This window comes from Camelus ferus, chromosome 25 (genome assembly GCF_009834535.1).
Source record: "Camelus ferus isolate YT-003-E chromosome 25, BCGSAC_Cfer_1.0, whole genome shotgun sequence".
NCBI classification, from domain to species: Eukaryota; Metazoa; Chordata; class Mammalia; order Artiodactyla; family Camelidae; genus Camelus; species Camelus ferus.
Genome location: NC_045720.1, coordinates 6,147,160 through 6,166,284, shown reverse-complemented (window position 1 = coordinate 6,166,284; position 19,125 = coordinate 6,147,160). Strand labels below are relative to the sequence as shown.

General features: G+C 38.3%; 1 pseudogene; it reads right to left on the bottom strand.

Moving 5' to 3' along the window:
- Window positions 1-1,559: 1,559 nt before the first annotated feature.
- Window positions 1,560-17,757, bottom strand: LOC102515802 (annotated as a pseudogene).
- Between the last annotated feature and the right edge of the window lie 1,368 nt (window positions 17,758-19,125).

Here is a 19,125-nt window from a genome sequence, read left to right as displayed (position 1 = left end):
CTATCAGTCAATTAAATAACAAATGACAACTAGAAAATAAGGGGGGGAAATGGGGACATTTTAACATTTAACCAGATTCGGTAACATTTAAAACTGATAAGCACACGTTCATCAGAAAAAAAATTCCTCGTACATTTCTAGTAAGTATATAACTTTTGAAGAAATCAAGGCATATATTTTCCTAAATGGTGGGGGACAGCTCAGTATAACAATGCTTTACTATATTAACTAAAACAAGATAAAGTGAAAAAAAATTTTTTCACTTACCTACAACTGAACTTTCACGTGGAGCATTTTCTAAGTGATAAAGTAAGGCAAAGCTGATCGCCCAAATGATCAAAGACTCCATTATATAATCAGGAAAGTATGTAATATAAAGATATAAAACACAGGACCATTAAACAAGAGGAAAAAGAGCAATAAATGAAAAAACACTATAGTTAGGAATTTAATCTATAGGTCATTTTGGACCCTAAACCACACAATATGCTAAATATCTTTTTCCTATTGGAGAATATGAAAGAAAAATTTTGTATTTTGCTTACTGAAGTTCAAAGGTACACTGATGTGGAACTCTCAAATATGTTTAATCTGAAAAAATACATTTCATAAAACTACCCTAGGGTTACATGCTGCTTCCATAATGTATTGTGATATGTCTCTTGAAGTATTATAAATTATAAAATAACATCATAAGCATTTAACAAGTTTCAAATGAACATGTGAAACTCACTGAAATGTTCTGCATCCAAGTACATAACGGAACAGCTCCCACTTAGTAACAAAGAAAATAAGAAAAGAAATAAAACAAAAACTTCAGTTCATAGAAAAAATAAAATACAATTAGAAAGACAGCACTTACCTTTTCAAGAACAAGTCCCCCTGCTATCATTTCATATTTTTATTTAATTGTGAATTTCTCATAACACATACACATCTTCCAGAGAAGAATCAAACATGTATTCACTCTGGACTGAGGCACAGATAAGAGTTCATAGATGTATGCCAAGCTGCTAGGCTAATGCATACTTCCTTTTTTTTTTTTTTTAACAGGTTTACAGTAAAACTAGTTTTTAAAAGATGTCTCATTCTTTTAAAATGACATTTTATAATCACATGTTGCTAAAAAGTCACTGATACGCCATCTAAATTTACTTTGAGGTAAGTCTGAGTGAGGTAAGGCTCTCATTATCTGCTCCCTTGCCTTATGAGCACTTACATAGTCAACTGCAGCCGTGTCATGTATTTAGGGCATGACATGTGTACTGTGTCAAGCTAAAAACAGGAAAGGCACAACTACTTCCAGGGTTAAATAAGACTCCAGAAAGGGACAGCTTCACCACCTGGACCTCAAGCCAGAGTCAACCACCCAGGGTCAGACACCCTCCTCTGGTGAGCCAGGAGAGTGATGGGGTAAGTTATCCCAAGTCAATTTTTCCTGTTTACTTCAGGGAAACAGCATTCACCAATTAACACAAAGGCTTTATATGCTGCCGCAGACGCTCCTGCTACTCTGCTGCACAAAGTTCAAAACGACTGAGGGAAGCACCAGAGTCCACTGAGGAATTTTATTTGCACGTATGTATCACATCCCTAGAAAAAGAATCCAAGGACTTTCCCTCCTGTGTGTTTTCGCCTTGCTTCTTCACGGTCCATGACACCAGCTGAGGTTGTCAGTACAATGAACCACACTGACGGGATGGGAGCAGGCTATTCTGCCATTTTTCTAGATCTTTGAGGTGCACATCAAATCTGGGGCTGATCTCTCCACACTTATTTAGCCTGCCTGTGAGGTTCACGACACTTTTCCCAGCTCTGTGATCATCGATGATTGCAAATTCGCCAATGTAACCATGCTTCATCACCACAGTTAGAAACCGGACAATGACTTTGGAGCACGTCCTAATAAGAACCTGGCGTTTGCCTCTCTTTTCGGCATTGTTGATGCTCTTAAGGGCATCAGCCAGGACGTTCATGCGCACCATTATGGCGGCACGGAAAGATGGTGGCAAGAGCCATACTTCTTAAGTAACTTTGGTTTTGTAATTGTTGTTTGATTTTTTTTTTTTTATCTATACAGAATGTGGATGTGTCACCATAAAATGAAAAGTAAAGCTGATTTCACGCAACTGAAAAACAGAGGCACAGAAAATTAATTTTAAGTAGAGTATTTTCAATGAAAGCATAAAATATGAAAGTGTCATTTAAACCAAACAATATATATGTAGAACTAACTATCAGGTATTAGGTTATCTTTAAATTATTTACAAATGTATGGCACAACTATACTCTGAAAAAAATAACAGATGACAATATGTTTTAAAAAAATAATCATATCTACCACTTGTCAAGAGCTTAGTTTGTACCAGGAATTTTTATAACACTTTACTGATATTCACTCACTTATAATATGTTAACTCATTTAATTTCATAACAATCCTATTGGGTAGGTACTTTCATAACCCTGATTTAGCAGACTGAGGAAACTGAGGCACAGGGAAAGCAATAACTTCCCCAAAGCACACAGCCAGAAGTGGAAGAACCAGGATATGAGTTCAAGAAGCTGGGCTTCAAAACTCTACCATTAAATTGCAGTAATTTCAAAGATTCAAAGTATTTCCATTAAATCAGAAAGTTGGTATCATGTTTATTGCTAAAATAAAAATGAGCTATGTCTACTTTAAACATAGCAGCATTTGTTGAACACCTAAAATATGCTATGTACTATTACTGGACACTGCAGCTAGCATTAGTAACAGCAAGCGCTTCAGCATTCACTGAGCACTTCACGTGACAGGTACTGACTAGCCAAGCACTCTACATTCATCACAGAGGTCGCGCCTTACAACAGTCCTGTGAAGTGGGTACCATACCCATTTTGTAGGTAAGAAAAGCACCGAGTGTGAAACAGTGCCTTTCTCTTCTCCAAACTGACCTGTCTAGTAGAGCCCAGATGTCTACAAACGTCAGGCGTCAGAGCCCTGGCCTGCCGGAGAGCACCGCAAATGCTGCCAATCTGACCTGCCGACCACGTAAGGGCATGCTTTTATCCCAACCCCAGAGTCTGATGTCGTGTCAGAGACATGATAACACAATTAAAAAGATACGACAGTAATTTAAATTTACAGTAATCAATTAAAAATTAAGCTTCTATGTACTATTTTTGCCAAACCCTGTATCAGTGTTAATGGTTGATATTCCAAGTCAGCTGAAGTAAACATCCACCTCCCAGCCAATTCACGAATCACAGCTGAGTGTAGGATGTTTACATGAACTGAAAACTTGGTTTAAAGCAGGAACTACAAAATCCTTTGTTGTACTTATATTGGTCCTTTACCTGAGACTCAAACGTATATTATGGTACATACGATGAAACATTATTATTATTTTTTAAAGTTAACTGTTTATAATCTGTTGAAAAAAAGAATAAGAGGTACAGTGATTGACATAAAAGAGGCAACAGTAAAATCAGAAGGTATTTTGAGACAAACCTTAGAATCCAAGAGAAAAACGTAGTGACGTTCTTTTCACTGAAATAATTTATGGCAATATAAACAGACATCTTGTAAATGCTCCAGATCTAAATGTGGCTGATTTTACAGCCTCTCCTCTTCCTAGATCTCTCTCTTCAAAACAAATGAACTTGCATTTATAGGAACCCGCTGATGGCCTGCAGGATGCATCAATCACCCATTCTTCCCCAGGAAAAGGATTCCTGTCTTGGGTAAAAGACAAAGTTAACAAACCACCTCTGAGGACCTCAAAGTTTAGCCATAGCCTTCCTTTTCCTCATTTCTTATTTCTCTTCTCCTCTTCGAGCCTCTCTCCATCTCCTCCCCTACACTCATTAATTCAGATAATTTCACCTCAGGAACATTTGCCCACACTCTGATCTCCTTCCATCTTCTGTCCCAAGTGTTGCTAAGTTGCTTCTCAGAAATCCCTCTTCTCTCTGCATTCCTCTGATTAAGAAAATAATACCACAGACACCTCTCCTAAGCATTAAGTGGCCCGACCAACACACTGGCATCAAAGAAGAGGAATCCTCAAATTTGGAAGTCAAATTAAATATAAGAACCATTGCCAGCAAACTCTAAAAATCTCTGGAATTTCACAGGCATCCCAGGACTTTCTGAAACCTAAGTCTCTACCTGGCCTCTTGTCCCCTTCAGGCTACTCTTCCTGAAGCACCAGTTCTCAAGATTCAACACGCACAACCTTTTTTTTTTCCTCTAGTATAGTGTTTTTCTGTTTCAAGTACTCCACTGAAACATTATTTTTTCCTTCTGCTTTTCTTTGCAAATGTATTCAAATGGGTTCTGTGGGCTAGACAATTAATATAATGCTTTCTCTGGGACAAAAAAAAAAAAAATGGGTCCCAGCTTTCCAACAAAACTTTTCAAAACAAACTTTCGGATTACACATTTTAAGGTGGGGATTTTACGTGCATTTTTCTTCAGTCACTGACTGGGCATAATACCGAACAGGGAGAAGAACGTAAGATGAGCTCCATGGTTCCGAGAGCAGGGACCCCAGACAGCTGCATCAGCAGCACTTGGGAATTTAGGAAAAACAATGCCCATTCTCAAGCACCACTCCAGAGCTACTGAATCAGAAATTCTTGCAAGGCCCAACAATCTGTATTTTAATGAATAATCCCTCCAAGTAATTCTGATACGTGCTAATATGTGAAACCAGGGGACTAACTGCTTCACCAAATATGCTAGAAAGCCAGAGCAAAGATAGCAATGAATGTCAAATTGTCATGAAGTTTTTAATATGCTACAGATCAAAAAAAAAAAAAAAAAAAAGCAATTTCAAATCACCTATCATATGTCTACCAATATTTAACCAGGTTAGGGAAACTGGCAGACTACCTGAAACAGCATAATTTTGGAAAGTAACTGACTGATAGCCAAACTTAAAAATTTTTTTCCTGAATATACACAGCAAATAGAGGCACAATGAATGAAGGGAAGTTTCAACCAGAGGAGTGGAAGGGAGCCACAGTCAAAACGTACTACATGTAATGAGAAAAGCATGCTGGGATTTAAAGTTCATTCTCCACTTCTGTGTCACCCCAAGCCTTTGATTCTACGTAAAAGGGACTCAGTAAGGACCCATCCAACAACATGTATTTTAACCAGAAATATTTGTACAGAAGCACATCTAATTGGAAATGAACCTGAAGACATGCTTTTGTAACCCCTAAGAATCTCAAAGCAAATGCTAAGGAAAAAATCTGTCATTTTCAGAATGGTATTTAGTAACTAAAAATGTTTTACTTTTAATATTAAATAGATCAAAAAATCTTTAAATAGTAAAGAATTTCTGAGCTTTCTGTCAATAAAGACCACACCTTTCTTCCTAAATACTAAGTTAAAGGATGGGGAAGCAAGCTGTTACAGGTTTACTGGAAAATCTAGTGCTCTAACATTTTAAAGCATTTGCTCTGTAATCAATTGCTAAATTTGCATGCCATTGGGAAGTCTGTGGGTCTTCCAAATGAAAACATAAAGAAGTCATCTGCAAACAACTAAAAGGTTGTACTCAAGTATACTGAAGCAAGGGCATCCAGAATTAAAGCCGACATGATCTCTGATTCACCTCATTAGGGCAGAACAATATGGAACAAACGTTACGTAACACAGATTGTACATTAATCCTGAGCATCCACGGATGCGTGGATGGGCTGGGCAGAGTCTAACAGCTTTGTGCAGAACACCCACCCTTCTTTTAGTGCAGATGTAGGCTATCATTTTGAAAAGTTTTTCAAATTCAGCTATGCAAAATTTTTAACTAGGCAGTCTCTCCATTCTACCGAATTTCAAAGCTATATAAGAAAATTTTTCATAGGAAAACATCATCTGGACTAACAAAATAATCTTGTTAACAGAGGACTTTTTGTCTTTCCAGGGAATAGTTCTTGGGCTCTCAGAAATGGCTCTACTCATTTCTTACTATCTGTAATCTAAGGCTTCCAATGTGCTAAATCAGAAGGTCAAAGAATGTACAATAAATCTGATTTATTAAGAGTTCAGTAGGAAGGGATGCTTGATGCACGCCAATCATCAAGCTTGAAAATTATACTTCAAGTTGCAAAGCTACCTGTGTGTAAAGCAACTAACTACCCTTCCCTTCCTCCACTCCTGGCCATGTAAGTCTTTTAAACCAGCACTCTAACAAAGGAGCATTTAAGAATCAACACTGCGGCATGAATGTATTTGGGTAGTGACATTATGACCCCAACTGCCATTTGCTCACCTGCATAAAATATAAAAGGAAACAGTAAGCACTGCCGCAGTGAAACAAATTGCTAGTGGGGTCCTATACACAAGGTGCTCTACTTGACGCTGACGGCGGAACACACAGAATTAAAAAGACACGAAGTCCTCACTCTCAGAAAGCTTATGATCTAATCAAGGGAATACGTATGTAAGAAATTAGCAACAACTTTGCCTTTCGGTTTTATTATGCACCGAACTTAAAAAAGGATGATGTTTAGTAATTTAATACTAATAAACGATAAAAATACCAATGTTTTATTGAAGAGGAAGATTTCAATAAAACAGAAATGTCTCCCAGTGTCTGAAAGACAAACAGGAATAAGAAAACAAATTTTCAAAACTCAGAATAAAAGCTGTTACAAAATTATACATTATCAATAGTCTGCACTGAATGTCACCTAGGAGAAAAGCCCTCTATTTCTTACACAAAATATAGATTCAGGGCACCTGCTCACAACGTGTCAATATTCCAATGAGGAAGAGAAAAGGCAAGTGATAACCTAAAAACACTCAGGAAAATATATTCAAGAAACTAAGACAAATATAACCAAGAGTGAATGTTGTAAATAGGCCCCGCGGTTTGCAGTTCTGCAGTTTCTTAGAGGAGAGTTCTGATTAGGAGCCATGATGTCACTCAGGGTGAGGAGAACAGGAAGCCGGAGGGGGGTGTGGGGTTGGGAGGCGAGAGACAAGGTTCATGCACACATCACTTCACTACAGAGTCAACTGAAAATTCCGGGTTGTATACTTCTGGGCGGTGCGATGAGGTGGTAGTGATAAATTTATTCTCCAGAACTTCCACAGAATTTCTAAAGGAGGAAATCAGTCTTCTGAACTGTTGGGAAGTTAAAACTCTAGCCTACTTGGAAAGGCAATAAAGAGCAAAAGTTCACTGACAGGGCAAAAACAGAAATAAGAACTCATAGTGGAAAAAAATTTTTTTCAGCTAAATTCTCTGAGGCCCACAGCAGCGCCGTAAGTCTAGGAGGCTTGGATGGCATCTGCTGCAGGATATCCTGTTACCAGGACAGCATCCCACACTTGGCCCTGCCACGGTGCAGGCCCTCGCACAGACAGCAGGACACGAAGACAGCTAAAGATTTTCGGTGCTTCCTCCCCACATTTTACAGCCTCCCCAATTCCCCTTCTTGGATATAATTATACTGAAACGATGTCTGTGAACAGCCGGTAGCAGCAAACATCTGACTGAAAGCTGAGCCACGTCTTACAGCTTCCAGTCGGGGATGTTTACAACAACAGACTTTCTGGAGAACAAATTAACAGAAGGAATAAACACAAATGTTGCCGCTCACCATCTTTATCTAAGGATTGATAGGCTTTCTAGTCCTGAGCAATTATCTGTGACATCTCGGGACAAAAATGATAAAGTTAATGCCATTCATTAACAAGAGAATAAGCAATTCATCAACAGCAACCTTTCCTAAATAAACTAATTACAAAAGAAAATACACATTATAAACGTATCTTGGCAAACGTGTAACATTCAAGATACTACCCAGTCATCCTACATGAAGATGTATTTTTTATTTGATATATGCAAAAATGAGGTTTTCTCTTCCTAAACCCAGAGTTTCAGAATTAATAATAAACAACACACTAGGATGACAACCCTAATGATAAGAGTGACCATACATCTGCCCAAAACAGTCCCAATTTATGTCTGTTGTCCTGCTATTATCATTAAAAGTGACCCCCTTAATTAACAAAAGTGTCCTAATTTAGAATGCTAATACAGTGAGTGGGTTTTACCAGTAGTGGATCTGTGCTAAGAGTCTAATATTCTTTTCCCGAATGTACAGTCCAATGAAATGAACAAAGCAAAGTAGATAATAAGTGAACAAACTCATGACCTTGGCTTTGTTTATAAAGCAGTAATACACTGAAATCATTTTGTTTCCCATACCACTTTCCTGAGAGAAGGAAGACTAGGTAAAAATATAAATCTACACTCCACCAAAACGGAGATTTGCTTTAATCTAAAACATATGAAATTACTATTTCTTTAAATTAAAAAAAAACTATTAAAACAATTAGTCTACAATTAAGTTTAAGTGACTTCTAAGAAATGAACATACATATATACATACATGAGCATACATACGGCCTACAGGATAACTAATAAAACACCAATATACACAATAAACACCTTTTGAAAGGCTACTAATTTTCCAATATTAATTAATTTTTTTTGAGAAATTGTGGAGTAAGTGATTTCAGTCACTAGTATTTATCATGTGATAATATTTAAAGTTGCTTTCTGAAATTTTGTTTGCTTTGCTTAAATATCAGAAATAACTCTACCCACTACAGAAATAATGCTGAAAATAATGAGGAAAGTGCATGTGGTCTCTATGGATACAAGATGACCTTCATTGTTTCTAAAGACAAATACTTAAAAAAAAAAAAAACAAAAAAAAAACCTCAGTGGCTATTTCCAACAAAGGCTATTCAAGCTGTTTTACAACTGAAAATTTCCAGATTTAAATTAGGAAAACACAGTTATTTCATGCTTAGGTAGGCACATGATACTTGACTAATTAGGATGCTGCACATTAAGCTGCAATGAACCAGTTATCATAGCTCTCTCCTTCAAACAATTTCCCCCTCTATTCTCAGTTAAATTTTTTTAAAGGTTGATCAAAAGACAGAAATTTTTATCATACCTACTATATTTAATTCACATAGACTCTTTTCTTCAGAGTTATCAGGGAATTCTGACAAATGCTGTACATTTATATATGATGTATTCCTGAAGACAGCTGAAAATTAAATGTACAGAAAGTTGAATAATTAAGTATGCTATAAGAAAATCAATCAGAAATACCTTCTATAATTACAAGGTCTCTTCTAGACACAATATTTAATTATAACATATAATCTATATTTCATAAATGTTCTTTTTGTTCTTTTATTCACAATCAAAGACAGAGTAAGAGGTCAAATTGAATTAAGGTACAACTAGGGCTAAAAACTTACCATTTTTGGTATGCTCAGTGATTTCCATATTTGTCACAAATGTATTACGCATAATGGGAGAGTTATCCTTCTTACTACTAGTGTTAACACAACTTTTTCATTTACAAATTTTAATAAAAACAGACAAAACACACATCACATTCATAGCAAAAATCTACTGTCCAGACAAAAATGGCTATTACCGAACTGGTAGCTAAACAGTGCTACTGTGCAGAAACTGGAAACATTTGTCACCTGTCAATGATAGTTTATAAGTATCCATACACTGCATATGCCATGCCACATTTTGCCACAGATTCCACAGTATCACAGATCTCTCAAGTACAACGATGAAAACAAGTTAGATACCTAATACATTTCTTTCAATCCTGCAACCCATAATGAAGACATTATTCTTCAAAAGTACAGCTGACCCTTGAACAACAGGAGTTCAAACTGTGCAGGTCCACTTAAATGTGGATTTTTCTCCCAATAAATACATACCTACAGTACTACAGGATCCGTGGTTGAATCTGCAGATGCAGAACCACGGATACTGACTATGAAGACCTGAACACCTGAGGATTTTGATGTCTGGAGGGGGTCCTGGAACAAATCCCCCTCAGATACCAAGGGACAATTGTATTATTATAAGGAAGTGTTACTGGGTTTAGGAAATTTTATTAGAATACATAGAATAAGAAAACAGCTAACAAGAAATATCATTTTGTAACTTAATAAGATAAACATGCTGGGGGAAAAACCCAAATAAAGTAAAATTCTCAACTGGCCTAGATTTTGCATCTTCTAAGAGAAACCTATTAATTTGCTGAAATTCAGTGGTGCCTGGGGAGTCACTTACAAACGGTATGCCACAATTCTGATCCTGAACTTGAAGCAGGCAGGGAAGCTGGAAGGAGCAGTAGCAGGGGGGCTATGCCAAGTCTTAAGGGAAACAAGGTGGTGACTGGGAGAAAAAGTTGTTAAAAGGCAAGAATTCACAGACCAGTAAAAAAGGTAGTACGAGCAGAAAACGTCCACATTAAAAGAAAACAAACAAACGGACACCCCTAAAGATATTCTATTGTCATTTTCAACATATTCAATAATACTTACCATCTTCCATATACTCCATGTAAAAAAAGCAGAGATCCAAAAAAAAGGAAAAGAAAATTATATCTAAATTAATAAACTAAATTAATAAACTCAATCCATTTGAAAAATTTATAAAGTAGTGAGGTGCTTAGGACAGAAAGATGGAAACTACAAGCTTCCTGTTCTTTTGAGGCTTATTTACAATTTACTCATTATAACTGCCATTTGTAATAAAGACTTCAAGATGTCTTCATACAACTTCTCAACTTAGCCTTATAACTAGTTCTAAGATTAGCAGTATAGCAGGTGTTAATTCCACTTTATAGATGAGGAAGGCACAAACTGGAGATTTGACACAGCTCAGCCATAAAGGACCATGAGCCACTACCTAGAAATCTACAAGGCGACTCCTCTGAGGACACATAAGCCCGGCAAACTGAAGTGTGAGGCTGTGACAAAAGTCACAAGGAATAATTATGATATAATAATTATTACATAATGAAGCAGCCCTACCTACTCACCTGGATTCTCAGAATACCTGAAAATAATCAATGAGATGATGAAGATGAAAGCGCTGAGAAGTGCTGCCCAGCTGTAAAGTACAGGCTAATCATCACTGATTACGTCTGCACAGCGTGTCCACGCCTTTCAGACGGCTTTTCGTAGTGATGACTCCGAGAAGCAGAGCAAGGTGGGCACCATCATCCCTACCACACCCAGCTTAAGTCAGTGCTGCTATGACAATGAATACGTGTTCCCTGAAAGTAACTACCCACTTCAGATACTTTATGTGAGATTCAAGCTGATTACCAAATGAAAGTTAACCTTATTTTATTTTTAAAAAATGTGTGTGTGTATGTGTCTGTGTATAAAACAAACGACTTGTTTCAATTTGATTTTTGTTAACCTCCTCCCCACTTCCATCACCTCTGACAGGGTCAGGTGTTTCTGGGCGGCACAGCCACCGCTCAGACACACAAAGACCCTCGGCGGTAGTTAGTGCTGAGGCCTGTGAGGCAGAGACAGCTCCTTTTCTCTGCAAGTCTGAACAGATTATCATACACTCACACCACACACGGCCTGACCTAAGCCAGTGGTCCTCAAAGTGTGGTCCCCAAACTAGCAGCAGCAGCACTTCCTACAAAACTGTTAGAAAAGTAATTCTCAGTCTCCTGCCCCAAACCTACTGGATCAGGAAGTAGGGGGAAATGAGACCCAGAAACCAGTGTTTTACAAGCCTTCCAGGTGATGCCGATGTACACTAAATTCTTATAACCACTGATCTAGCCGTCCCATAGTGCCAGTAACATGCCAGAAGCCCACTGACAGCGTAGCCCTGCGTTAGGGTTTGTCTGAGACTGAAAGGGACTTTCAGTTTTAAAACCAGGACAGTCCTTGTTTTAAAACAAGAACTGACTGGTCACCCTAATCATCATTACAGATCAAAGCTGAAAAAACTATTCACTTAAAATGGAGCAGTGGTATTATGGACTAAATGCCTGCTGCCTTTTGGGCGGAGAGAGGTTACATTAAAACCTCAGGAAGTGTTAATGGATAGTTTACCATTTCGGTATAATTATGCATTGGCTCCATTACTGTTCTGAACAAAGAAAGTGTAGCTTTCCATGATATGATATGGGTACGATATATTTATATATAAGCACTGATTCGTTATGTACTTACCAAAAAAAAAAGATTGCACAGGAATGCTTCAAACCTGGAGGGGAAGTGGGATAGGGCAGCACTTTGGACAAATGATTTAATACTTTTTATTAAACTACAGGGCAATCAGAAATTTGTATTTTTTAAAAATAAAATTCTCTGACCATAATCAAAACTGATAGAGCTGAATGATAGCCAGATTTTTAGATTTTTAAGAATCTTCTTAGATTCTTAAAATACTGCCCACTGACAGTCCTGCGTCTTAAGTGGGGTAAAATCAGTCACCAGTGAGACACAGAGTTGACTCTGAGTGTTAAGACCACTGAAACCAGGATAAAATGGGCAGGTCTGTGGTCCCACAGCATTCAGGAAACTGAAAGGCAGGGTCTCTTTAGCCCACAGGTTGTGTGAGGCTCCAAACTCTGCTTTATAGACTTAAGTAAACACCATGAACTCCACCCCAAACAAAACTGGTTAAGTCGTATAGCCCCAGAGTGCTTTCCATGATTCATATACACCACAAGCCAAACTACAACACTGAAAATTCCCCATAACCCTGAAGGGTAGCACCACAGATATGCATCATGATAATGCAACTCACTCTGCAACAAGTGTACTTCATTTTCAAAATCCACATCTCGAGGAAAATTGCCAACTTTGGCCTCAATATAGAGGCAAAAGGAGATTTCAGCAAATAACGATCTAAGAAACCCTAACTGTGAACCTGAGTGACAGAGAATATACATGCACACGTGTATATATTACATGTATCTCTAATAGGAGACCTCAAATGGATGTCATGTTTCTCACTATGCACTTTCTAATTTCAAATGTTTTAAACTTCAGAAATTATCCACTTATATCTACTCAGTATTAAATACCATTTTCAAGCTTTTCTAGTAAGAAATCTACTTATTGCTATACATGAGAAACAGAATTTCTTATGGTTACCTGGGAGGAAGGAGGTGGGAAGGGATAAATTGAGAATTTGAGATTTGCAGATACTAACTACTATATATAAAGTAGATATACAAGTTTCTTCTTCATAGCACAGGGAACTGTATTTAGTATCCTGTAGTAACCTATAATGAAAAAGAACATGAAAAGGAATATATGTATGTGTATGTATGACTGAAACATTATGCTGTGCACCAGAAATTGACACAATATTGTAAACTGACCATACTTCAGTTAAAAAAAAAAAACAGAAACACAATCCTTTTCTAAAGGCAAGAGGTATAAACAACTCTCCTACTAACTTATCTTCCATAAAGTCTGCTTACATTGTTTCCTTGAAGTCACATCTGTGTAAACAAACCCTTGCACTTCCACTGATACATACTGGCTGTGACTTTAAGTCACTCAACTACACACAATCAGTTCCCAATCTGTAAAATAAGAAAACTCTGTAACATGAAATTAAAAGTATCCCTCACAGAGTGGTTGTGAAGTTTAAATAAATAAAAGTATGCAAGTATAAAAGCATATTTGAAACATAAAGTGCTATATAAATGTTTACAGTGTTTACAGGTTTGTACCCACACTTTCTTGAAAATCTTCCCCCTGAAAGTAAGCATGTTCATCTGAAAGTCCGGACAACCATGAGGGTCATGGTCTGGTGAACACAACAGAGTTCTTCAGAATGCCCTCTGATGATGGGGCATTAACTGACCTGGGAAAAATCCCCCAAAGCACTGTCAACACTGCCCTCTTTCACACCAAACAGGCTAACTGGGCCCATCCATCAGTAATGATATAAGGACAATAATATTAGAAACACTATTCTTTGTTTTCACTTCACTCTTACGTTAAGAAAAGCTTTAAAATCTAAAGTTATACAAGATAAACTTGGTTTTAATTATATTTTTCACAGTTCACGGATTGGTCAGCCTGTAGCTAGCCTGAATGCCACTAAATGGGAGTTTCAGCCACAAAAGTACCACGCGTATCCAACAGCCTTCTTTATAGGGGCCTTCTACCTGGAGCTGACAGCCCCCGACTGGCCTCCCGGGTCCCACCTCCACTTCTGAGTGGCACACCTTTGGCTGTGCCAGCCCCTCAGGCACGAGGAGCACAAACTCCCCAGCAGCCCGGTGGGCCTCACCCTGGTGGGCAGCTGCGCACTGAGGTGTCTGCTGAAGCAGGCGTGCAAGCTGCAGAGCATCTTCCTGCCTGTGCTCAGCACATCACCAGTCATCATGCAGAAACCTCAGATGCAATTCCTCTCAGTGGAGTCCTGGATGAGCCAGGCTCCATTTGGCCACCCCAAAGGTGGACGGCACCCATCTGCAAATCTGTAATCTATTAGAGGCAAATCTAGGATCTGTTTCCTGGAAGAACAGGCCTAGAGTATTTATGGAATGAAGAGCTGTTTCAGGCACTGATCTAGGTGCGGGGGGAGTGGTGAATAAGATGTCTGTTCTCATGGAGCCTACCACCTAAAGGAGGCTACAAGGTTGAATGAAGCATGTTCAGGATTTAGATAATACTACAGCAATGAAGAGCGAAAGATTTTTAAGACACAGGATCAGATCCCCGTTTAAGAAAGATCAGATTGCTGCTGATACAGATGATGATCTGAAAGGGGGAGGTGGGAAGGATAAGCAACGAGCTGTAAGATCGCAGCAACCGTCCAGACAGATCACTGGGGTCTGACTCACAATGCCGGGTGACGAGAGAAAGACAGAAAAGGTACTGACATGAGATTTAAAGGTAAAAATCTTCATAGTTTCAAATCTTCATACAGTCAACATAGCAGGCGTAATGGTTTGTTGAAAAATCCTGAATGTTTTTGCTTTTGATTTTTAAATTTTTGGCTAAATCTCTGGTATTTTTTTTGCTTCCATATAATGCTCTTTTCCTTTTTTTTCCCTAAAAGAAGAGAGAAAGGTATAAATTCTAGGGAAAGATCCTAGTTACCAAGATTCTAGTTCTTTTTAGTCCAATTCTAGTTTTTCAAAGACTAGCACCTGAGTTGTTGGCTGCATCTTCTGGAAAGAGGAGTTTTAGACAGTAAAGAAAAGGCATTAAAATTAAAGAGGGGGAAAAACAGCCATCAGCTAATTAATGGAAGGAAGTAGAACTCGAAGACAGAACAACTTAAAATTCAAGTCAAGGCCAGGGAGATATTTGAGACAAAAAAGGCAGTATGACAAAGCAGTTAAGAGGACAGAAGGATTACATAGCAATAGAATTACAATCTCCCTCATTCCAAACAGACCTCCGCACATGAAACCATAAATGCTGACAACTGTGAGGCAGAACTGTAGAACACTCCTTTGATGTAGGGAACTGGAAAGGGTACTCAAACAGCAGTCAATTCTAGGCAACAGAAGTGTGTGAAAAGCACTGAAGCCCAAAGGGTCAATCAGGATGCCACTGGGGAAACTGTGTAACTTCTAATAAGAAAAACAATAAAAAACTTCAACAACCAAGTGCTGCCATTCCCAGTTTGAAAAAAAGTATTTCCATGCTGCTCAGTTGATGGGGAACAACGGTGTATTCAGCAAGTGCTGGCATGCACGTTTCTCTTCAATCTTTGGAAATGTTGGCATACACAGGACCCAGAGTCTCTCACTGTGACAAAGGGATCACATGAATCCCTGATATCATAACTCTATTACTCTTTAGAACTCCAACCACACAGCAGTCATCCTGTTAAATATTTTTTGGAATCACTTTCCGATGGTCTACTCTTAGGAACAAAGCACTAGGTAATAATTAAGAACCTGAGCTTTACAGTCAGAACTAGGTCAAGCATTTAACTTGGCGACTGGGAAAGTGACTTTACTTTTCTATGGCTACTTTCCCATCTGTAAAATGAGACTTTAAAATGCCTATCTTGGGGTGTTATCGTGAGGACTGAATAAGATTACGTAACATTCATCAATGCTGAGCTCTGTGGCGGGCACAAAGCCAGTAGGCAATTAATGGAAGGAGAAAAGAGGGGGAAAAAGTTTCTTAATTCCTCTGTGCAACTTTTTTCACACAGCTTTCTCCATTTTCAGTTCTTTATATTTCATTTTTAGAAATCCTATTTATCCTTCAAGGCCCAGTTCAAATGCCAAACTCTCAATGAAAACTTCACCAATAAAACCAGCCACTTAAAATGTATTATAGATATGCATCAATATTAGAAATAGTTAACACTTATCTAGTGTTCTAAGTGCTTCACGTATATTAAGTCATTTAGTCCTCACAGCAGCCCTGTTAGGGAGGTGCTAGTCTTATCCTCTTTGTAAACGAGGAGTGTGAGACAGACAGCAGCCTGCCCAAAGTAGCACCGCAGATGTGGGCTGGGCTCTGAACCGCGCAGCCGGGCTCCAGACTGCTCTCACCTGTGCTCCACGCTGTCGCTGTCAACTGAGAAGGGTGAGTAATTATTGCAGAGACCTTCAGAGAGCTGACAGTTTTATAGTTAGTATAGCTGGAGATTTTTCCATACAAGCTAAAATCATTCACTATGGATAGCTTATTCACCTTTCATTGAAAATACCCCTAGATCTCAGTTCTTCAATTTGCACAAAATAAAGGGGGAAAGTTATTCATACACAATTTGGTTTTATCATTTTTTTAGGCTGCTAACTTGAGTCCAATTTTCTCAGTTTATACTTCTAAAATTCTAGTTCCCTTCTCTCATGAGGCCCAGGAGATGGATAATGGAAATGGATCATTTTATCCCCATTATGACCCAAAAGATGGAGAATGTCAGATCACCTACATGAGACTGTCAAAACTGCTTGTCATCTGACACTCTGTGCAGATCTAGTCACCAGGAATTTATTATCTAATATCCTCAACAATGTATGCCATATTTACAGGTTTTGATTTTACACATACATACATACACATACACACAGACACACACACACAGTGGAAAAGATTCTCCTTGTACATAAAAAATGTTGATATTACTCTTCAAAAAGGCAAGCTCAGGGGTATGATATTGAGTTTTACAAGAAAAATAAATACATATATAAACATTTTTTGTGTGGCAGACAAAAAGTTAGTATCTTCCCTTTTAAATCAAACTTTATAACACAGAATCAGAGCAAGAATAGAACATACCTGCCCAAGGGATAATGTTTGGGTTATTTAGAAAATTATAAGTTCTTGAAAGAGAAAGGCTTAAAAGGAAACTACTGTTTCTCCATAATTATAGCAGTGCTACTTTATCTGCCTATTCTTGAAATGCATTTTGGGTGCCTTATTTTAAGATCAAAGACATGTTGTAACATCACAATGAACTTCATGTGCTAGTTTTCTTAGGAATGGCCACTCCTCCAAAACAAAATACAGTAAAAAGGCAAATGAGCCAAAAAAAAAAAAAATCATTGTTTCTGTTTCCTAAGAATTTTCAAAATTAAAAATTAATAAAATCTGCACCACTTGAGAGGAGGACTACATCAAGTTCAACTATTCTTAAATTAGTCTCTAAATGGGTTTCTATTATTAAAATAAGACATGCTGTCACTGGTGGCTTATCACTGGCAGTGGGTCCATACTGAGGCCTCAGGGCTTTCAAGCACCAGGAGCAGACAGGGCTGTCAAGAGAAGTCTTTCTGGTCAGATACGGACTGATCAGATATAGCCTGACCTTTGCATTTATTTACATCTAGCCCAGGGCTATGGCTGAGAGGCAAGAAAGCACAAGGAAGGCCAAACAGCTAGAGCAATATAACACATATGACACTAAAATAAGGGGCTAAGCACATCCAACTCTGCAGGTAAACAGTCTGAACTCAAAAGACACTCCCACTGTAACAGGCTCAGCTCCCACAACAGGCTCAGCTTGCCTTTATTGTGGCATTTAACTTGTATGGAAACTTTGTTTACTTGTCCGTTTTCACACTAAGGGAGGGACTTGTCTGATTCATTCCGATATCCTCAGTCCAGGGATAAGTGTAAAAATAGCATAGTTGTAAGATAAATGAGCAAAAAAGAAGGCAACCAATATAAAGCAAACTGACGTCACTGTCTTTTTCTTGCTTCCATATTTTGCCTCAATCTCTCTCATCTTGCAACTGGGAGGATAATAAACACCAGGCTTTATTTATGTTTATGTAATGTGAACCACTTAACCTCTGGATCTGAGCTACCTCTTCTATAAAAGGAAGAAATGAAGACCAACAAATTCTCAAGATCCATTCACCTCAATAATTTCATGGTTCTATGATGGAATCACATTCTAATAAAAAAGATCTGTTAATAATTACTGAATGCTTCCATGTGGTCAATAATTATGCTCATATCTGAAACCAAAGTTGTGCCTTTACTGCTATGCTAGTCAACTGTCACAGATAATGATAAAAGGAAAAAAAAATCCACCAAACGCTATTTTTGAAAATACATACAAATGCATAACAAGTCTTAGTAAAGTTTAAAAGATACGAGATAGTACTAGCTTTAGATAACCCAGACCTGGCTTTGACAGAGTCTGACTAGGATTTTGCATCAGGGAAAATAAGTAGTTAAATGTTTCTTGGGCAACCAGAAATCCAAGTCACACCAAAGCATGTAGCTTGCTGATGTCTCAGAGCTGGGCTCAGGTTTCCAAAGGCCCACAGCAACAATGCCATCTTATGACCAGGTCACTTTCTTTCTTAAAGTTGGAGTAGAATCCCGTCTCCTTCCTGTGGTGCTCTCTGACGTTCCCACCCTTCTTCCCCAACATTCCGGCTTCTCTCAATGCCTCCACTCTGCCAAGTCTTTCCCACTTCAGAGGCTTTGCACTCTCTCTTCTCTCTGCCAGACCATTTCACACAGATCTTCACGTGCCCGGCCCCTTCATATCCTTCTGGGGTCTCCATTCAAACATCACGTCCTCAAAGAGGTCTTCCCTGCCTACCCACTCCGAAGGGGGTTCCCCACTTTATCACAGCTCCCTCTTTGATTTTCTTCACAGTTCTTATGGACTTTGCTTATTCCTTTACTTGTTTACTGCCTGCCTCTCCTGTCATAACCTGCCAGGACAGAAGCTTTATGCGAGCAGGAACCTTGCCTATCTTTTTCACTCTGCTAATTCTAGAGCTTGGAACAATGTCTGTAGGCTTTTTTGGGAGAATTTGACAAACTTCTTCTAAAAATAATTTAAAAATGCGAACAT